Source organism: Coregonus lavaretus (assembly GCF_964263955.1).
Source record: "Coregonus lavaretus genome assembly, chromosome: 29".
Classification (NCBI taxonomy): Eukaryota; Metazoa; Chordata; class Actinopteri; order Salmoniformes; family Salmonidae; genus Coregonus; species Coregonus lavaretus.
The window spans coordinates 38,648,860-38,662,096 of NC_140016.1; the positions used below are offsets into that span (position 1 = coordinate 38,648,860).

Genomic DNA, 13,237 nt, shown 5'->3' on the forward strand with positions numbered 1-13,237 from the left:
ACATTAGTGTCTAGTTTGAGAAACAGGCGCCTCACAGGTCCTCAACTGGCAGCTTCATTAAACAGTATCCGCAAAACACCAGTCTCAACGTCAACAGTGAAGAGGCGACTCCGGGATGCAAAGAAAAAGCCACATCTCAGACTGGCCAATAAAATATTAAGATGGGCAGTCTGAGATATGGCTTTCTCTTTGCAACTCTGCCTAGAAGATCAGCATCCCAGAGTATTTTTTTACTATTTTCTACATTGTAGAATAATAGTGAAGACATCAAAACTATGAAATAACACATTTGGAATCATGTAGTAACCAAAAAAAGTGTTAAACAAATCAAAATATATTTTAGATTCTTCAAAGTAGCCACCCTTTGCCTTGATGACAGCTTTGCACACTCTTGGCATTCTCTCAACCAGCTTCATGAGGTAGTCACCGGGAATGCATTTCAAATAACAGGTGTGCCTTCTTAAAAGTTCATTTGTGGAATTTATTTCCTTCTTAATGCGTTTGAGCCAATCAGTTGTGTTGTGACAAGGTAGGGGTGGTATACAGAAGATAGCCCTATTTGGTAAAATACCAAGTCCATATTATGGCAAGAACAGCTCAAATAAGCAAAGAGAAACGACAGTCCATCATTACTTTAAGACATGAAGTTCAGTCAATCTGAAACATTTCAAGAACTTTGAAAGTTTCTTCAAGTGCAGTCACAAAAACCATCAAGCAGCAATAATAATAAGAGACTTGCTTGGGCCAAGAAACATGAGCAATGGACATTAGACCGGTGGAAATCTGAGTCCAAATTTGAGATTTTTTGTTCCAACCGCCGTGTCTTTGTGAGACGCAGAGTAGGTGAACGGATGATCTCCGCATGTGTGGTTCCCACCGTGAAGCATGGAGGAGGTGGTGTGATGGTGTGTAGGTGCTTTGCTGGTGACTCTGTCTGTTAAACAAATCAAAATACATTTTATATTTGAGATTTATCAAAGTAGCCACCCTTTGCCTTGATGACAGCTTTGCACACTCTTGGCATTCTCTTAACCAGCTTCATCTGGAATGCTTTTCCAACAGTCTTGAAGGAGTTCCCACATATGCTGAGCACTTGTTGGCTGCTTTTCCTTCACTCTGCCGTCCAACTCATCCCAAACCATCTCAATTGGGTTGAGGTCGGGGGATTGTGGAGGCCAGGTCATCTGATGCAGCACTCCATCACTCTCCTTCTTGGTCAAATATCCCTTACACAGCCTGGAGGTGTGTTTTGGGTCATTATCCTGTTGAAAAACAAATGATAGTCCCACTAAGCCCAAACCAGATGGGATGGCGTATCGCTGCAGAATGCTGTGGTAGCCATGCTGGTTAAGTGTGCCTTGAATTCTAAATAATGTGGGAACTACACATGCGGAGGTCGTCCGATCCTACACTAGGAGCTAGATTTCCTTACCACCAATTCAGTGACTTGACAACAATGCCTGTAGATCCACCTCTTCCATTTCACAGTCATTAGAAAAATCTTGCATGTTTAATAAATTGATAAGCACTGTTAAACACCCACAGTACAGAAAAAAATAGTAACTTAATCGTCTTGGTCCCAAAAATTCAAACGAGGTAAACAAAAGAGGTAACTTAAAAGAAAGAAAATGGAAGTAGAGGGCTGTTATTGAACATTGGGCAGTCAAGCTATTGCAGAGGAAAAGGGTCAAGCCACTCGTTTCCTGGTATGGTGATTCTCGCTGGTGCTGTATAGGAAATGAAGGGTCGTCGAGAGGTTTGCGTTGTTAACACATCGTAACAAACTCCTCGGACGAGGTGGGGTGAATGGCAGTAGTCTTGTCAAAGTCTGCTTTGGTTGCGCCCATCTTGATGGCTACTGCGAAGCCTTGCAACATCTCGTCACAGCCAATGCCCTGCATATGAAGGCCAACCACCTGGGGGGAAGGAGACAGGTCATTTTTGTTAGAGAGGCAGGCTAAACATGCTGTCATGAATCTTTTGTGTGTTGAGCTGAATATAGAGGGTTCTAGGGTAGTGTTTTCAATTCTGGGTCGTGTTCATTAGGGCATGCAATGTAGAATTTGAAATGTACCACAACAGAAAACTAAAACGATATTTTCCTATTAGACAAGTTTAAGTAGTCCCACGCTGTTTCAGTCCGTTCTCTTCTGTTTGGTGCCTAATTGTCACATTGTATAATGATTAGAAGACAGGCGCAGGAATACATATTAGGGTTTTTATTTACTCCACCCAACACAAACATACATACATACACCAAAGGGATGTAACCCAAACAAAGAGCGAGGTGTAACCTCCACACAATACACGGACGAGACCCGTAAACAACAAGAGCACTATACACGGTACTCACGAGACCAACAGACATGGGAACAATAATTGACAAGGACAATGGGGAACAGAGGGCACATATATACACACACTAATCAGGGGAAATGGGAACCAGGGGCCGTACCCCTCACAGTCGATGAGGTACTGGAGACGCCCTGCCCGACGCCTCGAATCCAGGACTTCACGAACCGAGTACGCCAGACCTCCCTCTATGTCAAGAGGAGGAGGCGGGGTGTCACTGGATCCAGCCTCAGCGAGGGCACCAGGCACCACTGGCCTGAGGAGAGACACATTAAAAGTTGGGTTAATGCGGTAATCAGCAGGGAGTTGCAAATGGTATGTTATCTCATTAGCCCTCCTCAGGACTTTAAACGGCCCCACAAACCGCGGGCTCAGCTTCCGGAAGGGCAAGCGGAGGGGCAGGTTCCGGGTGGAGAGCCAGACCTGGTCACCTGGAGAGAAAACAGGCGCCTCACTGCGGTGGCGGTCGGCCTGTTCCTTGTGCCGACGCACGGCCCACTGGAGACGAGTGTGCGCAGCGTTCCAGATCTCCTCAGCGTGACGAAACCACTCGTCCACCACAGGGGCCTCGGTCTGGCTTGGATGCCAAGGTGCCAGGGCCGGCTGATACCCCAAAATGCACAGGAAAGGAATGAGGTTAGTGGAGGAGTGGCGGAGGGAATTCTGCGCGTACTCAGCCCAAGGTAGAAAATGCGCCCACTCCCCTGGCCGTTCCTGACAGCAACACCTCAGGAACCTGCCCACTTCCTGATTGACCCTCTCCACCTGCCCATTAGCTTGAGGACGGTACCCGGAGGTGAGACTGACCGTGACCCCCAGGCGTTCCATGAACGCTTTCCATATGTGTGAGGTAAACTGAGGACCACAGTCTGACACAATGTCCTCCGGGATCCCCTAGTGCCGGAAGACGTGCGTAAAAAGAGCCTCCGCGGTTTGCATGGCCGACGGGAGCCCAGGCAGAGGAAGGAGACGACAAGCTTTGGAAAACTGGTCCACAACGACGAGAACGGTGGTGTTCCCCTGGGAGGGGGGAAGGTCAGTAACAAAGTCCACTGAGAGGTGAGACCAGGGTCATTGTGGAACCGGCAGGGGAAGGAGCTTTCCATAAGGGAGGTGTCTGGGTGTCTTAGACTGGGCACAGATGGAACAGGAAGAGACGTAAACCCGGACATCCCTAGCCAAGGTGGGCCACCAGTACTTCTCAGTCAGGCAGGCGATGGTACGGCCTATCCCAGGATGACCCGACACAGGCGCCGTGTGCGCCCAGGAAAGGAGGCGGTCCCACACAACCATGGGCACGTAGGTGGTTCTCCTGTGCAGATGCGGGTTCCATACGCAGGGCCTGCCGTATGTCGGCTTCCACGTCCCACACCACTGGCGCAATGGAGGGATGATGGGGGTCTCCTCTTCCTGCCTCTCCTCTGCCTGGGTTGGAGCATGGGAATTCCCTGGGTTGTCACCTCCTTGCCTATTAGTGGATAGAGGGCAGGTCGGGGAGAAATGACCCCTTTCTCCACCATAGGAGCAGAGGCCCAGATTCCTCCTTCTCCTACGCTCTGCCTCTTGCAAACGTACAGAGCACACCTCCATCGGCTCTAGCCACGGAGCAGATGTAGCCATGGGCTCTGGATTCAACGCAGGTCTTCATCCGGACCGCAGGAGGTTCTCCAACCAGATCGTCATGCTGATCGTCCGGTCAGTGCCGAGATGACTGTGGCAACCCTGTCTCTCCCGGAGACAGCCTCGGCGTAGCGAGCAAGGTACAGGTCGCATTGCAGAAGGAATCCCTTGCATCTCGCTGGCGCGCCGTCAAAGCACTCCGGGAGGGCCAGGGGTATTCCGCGGACCGGCTCAGATGGAATGGAGGCAGGTAGTGGTGGTGTGGGGGCTGGGGCCGGAACCAGTGCTGGGGACTGGAGGGACTGCACTTTCCCCTCCAACCGCAGGATGGTTGCCAGCACACTGTCCATGGCACTACCATGTCTGGAAAGACAATCCTCGTGATGCTGGACTGCCTCCACGATTGTCGCCAGCTCGGCCTTTCCCGCTGTCTCCATTTTTATGGGTCTATTATTCTGTCACGTTGTATAATGATTTGAAGACAGACGCAGGAATACGTATTAGGGTTTTTATTTACTCCACCCAACACAAACACATGTGTATATATATATATATATATACAAAAGGGATGTAACCCAAACAAAGAGCGAGGTGTAACATCTACACAGTACACTGGACGAGACCCGTAAACAACAAGAGCACTCTACACGGTACTCACGAGACCAACGGACATGGGACATTAATCGACAAGGACAATGGGGAACAGAGGGCACATACATTATATACACATACTAATCAGGGGGAATGGGAACCAGGTGTGCGTAATGAGACAAGACAGTCCGGGGTTGGTGGAAATGATCCATGTCAGTGACGCCTAGAAAGCCGGTGACGTAGACCTCCGGAACTGGTGAACGGAATGAGCAGCAGTACCGGGTGGATCCGTGACACTAATGCACACAACCCAAAGATTTGTTCAAGCCCAGCTATGAACACACCTGCTTCATCAAATCAAGGGGTTGATTAGTTGATCAGGTGTGTTAATACTGTGCTAGCCTAGGGCTAGGTTTAAGGAGCCTCTCACCTTCTCCTCCTTCCCCACACACACCAACTTCATGAATCTTCCTGGTGGTGATGGCGGGATAAATGGGGGTGAAGTACGTCTTGTAAGACTTCACGTTCTCCCTGCTTTTAAATCGCCTCCTCTGTAACACAAGGAGACCATAGACCATCAGCTTCTCTACTAACGAACAACAGAAAACAAGGCTGCATTCCAAATGGCACCCTATTCCCTATATAGGGTAATACCTTTGACCAGGGCCCATAGGTTCAAAAGTGGTGCACTATATAGGGAATAGGGTGCCATTTGGGATGCAACCAATGGCTGCAGTGCAATGTTATAGACAACAATAGTTGCTGGGAAGAATGTCACACTTTTGTCAGTTAGGCTGGGTATTTGTCCAACAGACTGACAGAGAAACAAACCAACTCATCCCACTTCAGTGGAGGACATTTACGATAAGGGGAACCACCCACTTGAGGACCTCTTTGGTAAGGGCACACTCACCTTCTGTGAGGCCCACCGTGTCGATGGGTGGTTGGCTAAAAAAACGGAATGTTAGAGTAGTCGACCTTGGCATCCTCCTTGCCGTCAAACAGTCTGTGTGCCAGCTTTCTGCCCGCTGCAATGGCGACTGTGTCACGTTCGTTGTGTAAAGGATCGGACCAAGGTGCAGCGTGGAATGCGTACATAGTCGTTTATTTTAATAAACACCGACAAAATAACAAAATCCAACAGAACGTGAAGTTCAAGAGGCTAAACATCAAACAAGCCAAACAGAAACAAGATCCCACAACTAAGGTAGGCAACATGGCTGCCTAAGTATGATCCCCAATCAGAGACAACGACAGACAGCTGCCTCTGATTGGGAACCACACCCGGCCAACATAGAAATATATAAACTAGATTTCACACCCTGCCCAACTCAACTAGAGATCTCAATGTCAGGGCGTGACAGACTGCCCAAACCCAACAGAACAAATGTCAAAATCGAGATTTGCAATGCAAAAATGTATCTGAGCTATCGACGGTACACCATGAGGTAACATTGCTATTTTTCTTTCTTAACCATAACAGACAATCTATTCAACAGAATTTTACTGAGGGCTCCCGAGTGGTGCAGCGGTCTAAGGTACTGCATCTCAGTGCTTGAGGTGTCACTACAGACCCCCTGGTTCGATTCCAGGCTGTATCACAACTGGCCGTGATTGGGAGTCCCATAGGGCGGCGCACAATTGGCCCAGCGTCGTCCGGGTTTGGCCGGTGTAGGCCGTCATTGTAAATAAGAATTTGTTCTTAACTGACTTGCCTAGTTAAATAAAAATAAAAGCTGTACGTGGTTGGAGTTAAATTACCTAAAAGGAGCTGGCCGGACTGACTAGTCATGGTAAAAAGGCTACTTTTAGTGTTAAACAGCGTAAAAACAATGATGCACTCCTCTCGTGGAATTGTATTCCTTTACTACTACATATATGATATTTAGTGCTATTTGCAAGTGGAAATGCTATATATATATATATATATATATACAGTGGGGAAAAAAGTATTTAGTCAGCCACCAATTGTGCAAGTTCTCCCACTTAAAAAGATGAGAGAGGCCTGTAATTTTCATCATAGGTATACGTCAACTATGACAGACAAATTGAGAAAAGAAAATCCAGAAAATCACATTGTAGGATTTTTTATGAATTTATTTGCAAATTATGGTGGAAAATAATTATTTGGTCAATAACAAACAAGCAAGATTTCTGGCTCTCACAGACCTGTAACTTCTTCTTTAAGAGGCTCCTCTGTCCTCCACTCGTTATCTGTATTAATGCCACCTGTTTGAACTTGTTATCAGTATAAAAGACACCTGTCCACAACCTCAAACAGTCACACTCCAAACTCCACTATGGCCAAGACCAAAGAGCTGCCAAAGGACACCAGAAACAAAATTGTAGACCTGCACCAGGCTGGGAAGACTGAATTTGCAATAGGTAAGCAACTTGGTTTGAAGAAATCAACTGTGGGAGCAATTATTAGGAAATGGAAGACATACAAGACCTCTGATAATCTCCCTCGAACTGGGGCTCCACGCAAGATCTCACCCCGTGGGGTCAAAATGATCACAAGAACGGTGAGCAAAAATCCCAGAACCACACGGGGGGACCTAGTGAATGACCTGCAGAGAGCTGGGACCAAAGTAACAAAGCCTACCATCAGTAACACACTACGCCGCCAGGGTCTCAAATCATTCAGTGCCAGACGTGTCCCCCTGCTTAAGCCAGTACATGTCCAGGCCCGTCTGAAGTTTGCTAGAGTGCATTTGGATGATCCAGAAGAGGATTGGGAGAATGTCATATGGTCAGGTGAAACCAAAATAGAACATTTTGGTAAAAACTCAACTCGTCGTGTTTGGAGGACAAAGAATGCTGAGTTGCATCCAAAGAACACCATACCTACTGTGAAGCATGGGGGTGGAAACATCATGCTTTGGGGCTGTTTTTCTGCAAAGGGACCAGGACGACTGATCCGTGTAAAGGAAAGAATGAATGGGGCCATGTATCGTGAGATTTTGAGTGAAAACCTCCTTCCATCAGCAAGGGCATTGAAGATGAAACGTGGCTGGGTCTTTCAGCATGACAATGATCCCAAACACACCGCCCGGGCAACGAAGGAGTGGCTTCGTAAGAAGCATTTCAAGGTCCTGGAGTGGCCTAACCAGTCTCCAGATCTCAACCCCATAGAAAATCTTTGGAGGGAGTTGAAAGTCTGTGTTGCCCAGCGACAGCCCCAAAACATCACTACTCTAGAGGAGATCTCCATGGAGGAATGGGCCAAAATACCAGCAACAGTGTGTGAAAACCTTGTGAAGACTTACAGAAAACGTTTGACCTGTGTCATTGCCAACAAAGGGTATATAACAAAGTATTGAGAAACTTTTTTGTTATTGACCAAATACTTATTTTCCACCATAATTTGCAAAGAAATTCATTAAAAATCCTACAATGTGATTTTCTGGATTTTTTTTCTCATTTTCTCTGTCATAGTTGACGTGTACCTATGATGAAAATTACAGGCCTCTATCATCTTTTTAAGTGGGAGAACTTGCACAATTGGTGGCTGACTAAATACTTTTTTCCCCCACTGTATATATATCACTAGATATCTAGACACTACTATAGTTCAAATTGGCCACACTTCACCCATGTCTGGCACAGCCTACCAGGAGTGAGGAGGGCCTTCCCGCACACGTCTCCCACAGAGTAGATCCCTTTGGCGAGTGGTGTTCTGGAACTAATCTACAACGATGAAGCATCTCTCATCAATATCCACACCCTGTCGAAGAAAACATCAAACGGTCTTTAGCCTTTTACTGCAGTTGGCTTAATCAGGGTCACACAGAGTGTTTCTTGGTAGTCTTAAACAAATCTACTTTGAAACAAATGTATACACCTCACACACATGGTTACGGGCTTTAGAAAAAAGAAGACACCTGTACCATGTCAGATATAGAGTTGAAATGTATTCAATTTTGAGTTTGCGTCCCAATATCATACTTTATATACAGAACTGTTTGACATAGAAACAACAGATTGAGTTTTTTTTCCAAAACAATGTTTATTAATTATGAAAAATATTAATAACATTCCACCCAAGAGGCCACCAGGTCATTTGACTGCAGGAAAGGGCTATTAAGCCACACATTCCATACACTGACACAGGGTTTGTCCTTTAAATGGAAATCGTTTGACTGTATTATTCACAACACTCATACATGTAGCTGAAGCTGCATTACTTTAAAAACATTTAATTTATATTTTTGCAACATCCATGAGAAGACAGTGAGCAATGCATGCAATGGGATCTCAGTCTACAGTATTCCCAAACTCATTTCCGAATCAAGTCCCTTGCCATGTACTGAAATTATACGGTTTTGGCAACATCTCCATATTTTCTCAAGAGACTTTTGTAAACAGTCTGAGGAGTGATCTTTGCCATCTGGCTGAGGTTGAGGTCGGCGGTGTTGGGCTCTCGGCCGATGGCCCACAGCAGACAGTCCACCTCCTGGATAGTGCCGATCTTCTCCCCGTCGTTCTTCTTCTCGGGGTCTTTGGTGACCAGTGTGACCTCCAGCAGGCCATTGTCTGTCTTACTCACCGACTTCACCTGCCAGCAGACAAAGGTTATAGCAGATAGACAATCAGCATGTTTCAGGGGATCAGTTTGAGCAAGGAAATGCGCATAATCGCTGATCTTGGTGATTTGTAGCTAGTGATTCTGCACAGTCTGACTTCAACATAGTCGATCTCACCACAAACAATAACCACTTTGGGATAAGAGTGGATGGAGTATGTGCATGCTATGCATAAATGTTCATAGACAAAATTGTGGATGCATTATAATCATAATGTTACTCAAAACAAGACAATTAATCGGTATAGACTATCCTCATTAAATAAATTATTTTACCTTAGTATTTTTCCACAACTCAATTCCAGAGATCTGCAATTCTTTGGTGCAATTTGAGCTTATCGAAGTTTCTCAACACCTGTAGTGCAAAAGTGAAAAGGATTAGACAATATAGACACGCCATCTTGTGGTCAACTCTTGTACATGGCACACCTCTATTCGAATTGAAAACTGTCACTAGTGTTTGTGGGATGGATATATAAGCCAATGGTTGCCTGGATTGTTTAATCTTTGTCTGGAAAGCTTTTGTTCTCCTATTTCCAACAATGTGGATGTATTCCTACTGCTACTGAAAAAGTTAATTGATAATCATAGTAGAATGGAATTGAATGTGAAAATGAAAATGTATGCACTCACTAACTGTAAGTCGCTCTGGATAAGAGTGTCTGCTAAATGACTAAAATGTAAAATGTAATGTCATAGACTTACTTAGCCTACATTCCATTTCAATGTTCACTTAGTGTCAGTCTCTAAAACAAGCACCTGTGTCTGAGTTAAATGTGCATGTTTCCTTGCAGGATTTATAGAGACGAGGAGGCATCATCAGAAAGGATTCAATATTTAGCCATTCTCGGGTTCCATTTACGAATTGGGTAAAAAAAAATCATCGATAGGGTAATGAATTTGACACGCTAAGAAAGTTTTAGAAAGAGCAATTTTGACTCTGAACAATCCACTAGTTTTGTTTACCTATATTCACTCAGGAAATGTAGGCTCACTTAAAACTGTGTTTTAAGTGAGCTTTTGGGATTTTCATCCGTTATTACTGGACTAGGTAAAGGGGCACTCCAAGATTGAACATTTAGCTTGCTTTTCCAACCATCCCGACCAGTGTTTCCCACAGGAATTTAGATTACTTGTCATGGTGGCAGGCTGGGAAGGGCAGCATGGTGCGACTGGGGAGGCTTGCACCACTGCTGCTGCCCAAATTTATTATTCTTGTGAGCCTACAGTATTCTGGCAAATGAAGTAAAAGCTGTTACAAATGTGAATAACAACAAAAAAATCCAGAAAAACGCATGTCAAAAATGTTATAAATTGATTTGCATTTTAATAAGGGAAATAAGAATTTGACCCCCTCTCAATCAGAAAGATTTCTGGCTCCCAGGTGTCTTTTATACAGGTAATGAGCTGAGATTAGGAGCACACTCTTAAAGGGAGTGCTCCTAATCTCAGCTTGTTACCTGTATAAAAGACACCTGTCCACAGAAGCAATCAATCAATCAGATTCCAAACTCTCCACCATGGCCAAGACCAAAGAGCTCTCCAAGAATGTCAGGGACCTACACAAGGCTGGAAAGGGCTACAAGACCATCGTCAAGCAGCTTGGTGAGAAGGTGACAACAGTTGGTGCGATTATTCGCAAATGGAAGAAACACAAAATAACTGTCAATCTCCCTCGGCCTGGGGCTCCATGCAAGATCTCACCTCGTGGAGTTGCAATGATCATGAGAACGGTGAGGAATCAGCCGAGAACTACATGGGAGGATCTTGGCAATGATCTCAAGGCAGCTGGGACCATAGTCACCAAGAAAACAATTGGTAACTCACTACGCCGTGAAGGACTGAAATCCTACAGCGCCCGCAAGGTCCCCCTGCTCAAGAAAGCACATATACAGGCCTGTCTGAAGTTTGCCAATGAACATCTGAATGATTCAGAGGAGAACTGGGTTAAAGTGTTGTGGTCAGATGAGACCAAAATCGAGCTCTTTGGCGTCAACTCAACTCGCCGTGTTTGGAGGAGGAGGAATGCTGCCTATGACCCCAAGAACACCATCCCCACCGTCAAAAATGGAGGTGGAAACGTTATGCTTTGGGGGTGTTTTTCTGCTAAGGGGACAGGACAACTTCACCGCATCAAAGGGACGATGGACGGGGCCATGTACCATCAACTCTTGGGTGAGAACCTCCTTCCCTCAGCCAGGGCATTGAAAATGGGTTGTGGATGGATTTTCCAGCATGACAATGACCCAAAACACATGGCCAAGGCAACAAAGGAGTGGCTCAAGAAGAAGCACATTAATGTCCTGGAGTGGCCTAGCCAGTCTCTAGACCTTAATCCCATAGAACATTTGTGGAGTGAGCTGAAAGTTCGAGTTGCCAAACGTCAGGCTCAAAACCTTAATGACTTGGTGAAGATCTGCAAAGAGGAGTGGGACAAAATCCCTCCTGAGATGTGTGCAAACCTGGTGGCCAACTACAAGAAACGTCTGACCTCTGTGTTTTCCAACAAGGGTTTTGCCACCAAGTACTAAGTCATGTTTTGCAGAGGGGTCAAATACTTATTTCCCTCATTAAAATGCAAATCAATTTATAACGTTTTTTCTGAATTTTTTGTTTGTTATTCTGTCTCTCACTGTTCAAATAAACCTACCATTAAAATTATAGACTGATCATGTCTTTGTCAGTGGGCAAATGTACAAAAACCGCAGGGGATCAAATACTTTTTTCCCTCACTGTACATCTCTCAATGCTCTTGGAAACGTATCAGTGTTTCCTAGGATCATGTTTCGGGTCTTTCAACATTATGCAGCCACGCATCAGACCTTAGCTTGTGTCATGAGTGACATTATGCTAGTTCCCATGGATTTACTGATCCCCCGCCATTTCACGGTGTGACTGGCCAACTCCCTGTCACAAAACAACGATATGCACTTGTTCCTATCATTCAGTACAATCGTGGAAGGATGGTGCCAACGTGTTCAAAAAATTGTGGAAAACTGCTGACAGGCAACCTTAATCCCTATCATCAGATGACATGTGCGAAGAGGTTCCACCATTCTGAGAGACTGCAGGAGAGTGTATGTCAGGTCTCTGAATAGGCTGGGTTACAATCACCAGACAGTCAACCTCACAAACACGTTTGTGGATTCTCACACAACACATTGAAAGAGTGTGGCAGACAATAAAGGGGCAGGTCTGGAGGCTAAAGGCCACTCAAATTTTATTGAGTGGATGTACTGGTTGGGTAAAGAAAATAAGAAAGGAGTACTCTCTCTTCTCTTCAAAAACATCCGATTAGTATATCGGCTGTAAGATTTTCACTCTCAGCATGCACCCACTAAAGGAAATGTTTTCTCAAGACTATTCCAAGCTGTAAGATCAGACATTGTTTGTAACTTAAGTAGGGTCAATGTTATCTTTCAAATTAATGTGTTTCATTCTTTTGACAGGGTTATAACCATGTTTTGTTGCTATCAGTGTTTTTTGGGTCACTCCAGGTAAATTTTTTTGATATCACATGAAATGGGAGACTATGGATACATATCACTGTCCGATCAACAGGCTATGTACCAACCCTCAAGAAAGTGTATTGCCAAACTTCACCTAATGCTATCAAAAACACAAAAACACTTTGAGACATAGTAACTACATATTAATTACATGAGTAAATCACAAGGAATAAATACACAAGTGTGTAATGATAACTTGGCTATATACTACACGGGGTACCAGTACCAAGTCGGGTACGAGGTAATTGATGTAGATATGTACATATAGGTAGGGATAAAGTGACTAGGCAACAGGATAGATAATAAACAGTAGTGGCAGTGTATGTGATGAGTAAAAATAGTTAGTGCAAAAAGGGTCAATGCAGATAGTCTAGAAAGCTATTGGTTAACTATTTAACTATTTAGCAGTCATATTGCTTGGGGATAGAAGCTGTTGGTTCAAGACTCGGTGCATCGGTACCGCTTGACATTTGGTAGCAGAGAGAACAGTCTATGACTTGGGTGGATGGAGTCTTTGACAATTATTAGGGCCTTCCTCTGACACCCCCTTGTATAGAGGCCCTGGATGGCAGGAAGCTCG

The 13,237-nt window shown here is 45.0% G+C and overlaps 1 pseudogene across 1 annotated transcript in view; it reads right to left on the minus strand.

The window, feature by feature from the left end:
- Nucleotides 1-1,766: 1,766 nt before the first annotated feature.
- Nucleotides 1,767-13,237, minus strand: part of LOC311104639 (glutathione reductase-like) — an 84,111-nt pseudogene continuing 72,640 nt past the window's right edge. Inside the window, exons 2-6 of the transcript in view lie at nucleotides 8,951-9,121; nucleotides 8,178-8,290; nucleotides 5,477-5,603; nucleotides 4,994-5,034; nucleotides 1,767-1,916 (exon numbers count right to left, since the gene is read on the minus strand). The product of the transcript in view is annotated as a glutathione reductase-like (transcript). The remainder of the gene's footprint in view (nucleotides 1,917-4,993; nucleotides 5,035-5,476; nucleotides 5,604-8,177; nucleotides 8,291-8,950; nucleotides 9,122-13,237) is intronic.